The sequence below is a fragment of the Tamandua tetradactyla genome, chromosome 22 (assembly GCF_023851605.1).
Source record: "Tamandua tetradactyla isolate mTamTet1 chromosome 22, mTamTet1.pri, whole genome shotgun sequence".
Lineage (NCBI taxonomy): Eukaryota > Metazoa > Chordata > Mammalia > Pilosa > Myrmecophagidae > Tamandua > Tamandua tetradactyla.
The window spans coordinates 36,656,750-36,658,596 of NC_135348.1; the positions used below are offsets into that span (position 1 = coordinate 36,656,750).

Sequence of the window (1,847 nt, forward strand, 5' to 3'; positions counted from 1 at the left end):
GTGAAGTTCAGCAATGAAAGAATTATCATCCAATCAGCTAGAGGCCTTAAAGGGAAAACTGGTGATTTCAGCAGCCAGAAAGAAGTTCTTAATATCCCTCACACCTTATTGGGATGGAAGTGTATTTTGTTTCTTACTGAGGAAATATGCATTAGGAAACAAAGACTGTCTTTCTGTTATTGTGAACATTATCTATGGTAGAAAATTACCTATAATACAGTTTGCTGAGTAGGAAAGGAATGAAAGAAATGTCATGATTTTTTTGAGCACATATCAAAGCTGCAAAAAAGAAAATAAGTGGAAGCCACAGTATTGACAATAAAATTTTTGTCAATCTGTAATGGCTGAAAATCTATTCCAATTATGTGCTACACTTTTAGCAATCAAGGTACTTGATTGTTAATGGAGAAAAATATTATAATATCAGAATTAAAGCCATTTCTTATAGAAATACACTTATTTAAATTGAATCTTCTTTGAACTTTGAAACAGCATAGGGAACTTCAGGCAGTTAGAAGAGAGGTTATTGTATTTATCAGGGTTCTCCCAAACAACAGAACCATCGTTGTGCTACACACTACCATATAGTATGCAGTAACTGCACATACACACACACACACACGTATGTATATATAAAATATTAAGAGATTTTTATTATAGGCAGGCCTGAAGCTGGGTGCTCTGGTGAAGGTTTCTATGAATTCCCCAGGAGAAGTTGTCTGTGTGGAATAGAATTGAAATTCTTCTTTCAGACTGCTCAAATCATCAGTTCTCATTGCTTTTCGGCCTTTTGGCTAAGATCAAGTGTAGAATCTGTTCTTATCAGTTTAAAATCTGATATGTCCTCAATCCGAAGACAATATAGCAAATGCATTTTTGGAACTGGGAGATGGAATAGGAGTTTGCACCGTCCACTCCACGCATCGAGATGGTATTGCAGTACCTCCAGGAGTGGTGTAACCCCTTTTGGGGGAATAATCAATGTCTAAAAAATCAGATTTAACTCTACTGAAACTTTCTTTATAAGTGTTAAGTTCTTTCTATGAATAATCTCAGTTTGTGGTTTTTTTAATGTTGTGAATAAAGAAGTTAAATACAAAAAAAATAAAATCATCAGTTCTCCCTTTAAGGCCTTCAACCAACTGATTGAGACCTCACTCACTGCCGATTTTAGATATAATTGGCCATGGATACAATCAACTGACTCATGATTTAAATCCGTGAAATTCCCTCACTGAAGCAATCAATCCAGTGCTTGTCTGACCAAACAACTGAGCACCATAATCTACCCAAGTTGATACATGGAATTAAACATCACCACAGTTACTAAACTACTTCCCTTACCCATGATAATTTTCTAATAGATGGTTTAAAATGATTTAAAGGATATTATATACTTAATATTATTCAGGTGATGTAAGGATTGCAACATACATATGAATCAAGTTTTCTGAGTTTGCATACCAACTAAGAGAAAAAAATTAGAGGCAAACCCCAGTACTAGGTAAATGATATTTTATATTTAATTGTCTTATCAGTTCAAAGGGAATTACAGTAGTATTTTTAGAAACTGAGATAAGAAAATCGTATGGATAAATAGAATAAAAAATAGATATCAATTTTTATTAAATTCAGTATACTTAAATTCAATTGGGCAAGTTTATCATGCATTAGAAAATGAAGGGAATGCAGTACATATGTCTGACTAAAGTTATCAGTGTTATCACAGTAAAGTATATCCTTTTATTTGGTTGAAGTTAGATTGACGATGAGTTTTTAAAATACATCTGAATATCAATTATTAACAGAGTTAAAAAAGCACGATTCTATAATACAGATCACACTTT

The 1,847-nt window shown here is 33.0% G+C and overlaps 1 non-coding gene across 1 annotated transcript; it reads left to right on the forward strand.

The window, feature by feature from the left end:
• Positions 1-774: 774 nt before the first annotated feature.
• LOC143666391 (U2 spliceosomal RNA) lies at positions 775-965 on the forward strand. The gene has a single exon (XR_013167592.1). It is a non-coding gene; the product is annotated as a U2 spliceosomal RNA (small nuclear RNA).
• The last annotated feature ends 882 nt before the right edge of the window (positions 966-1,847 follow it).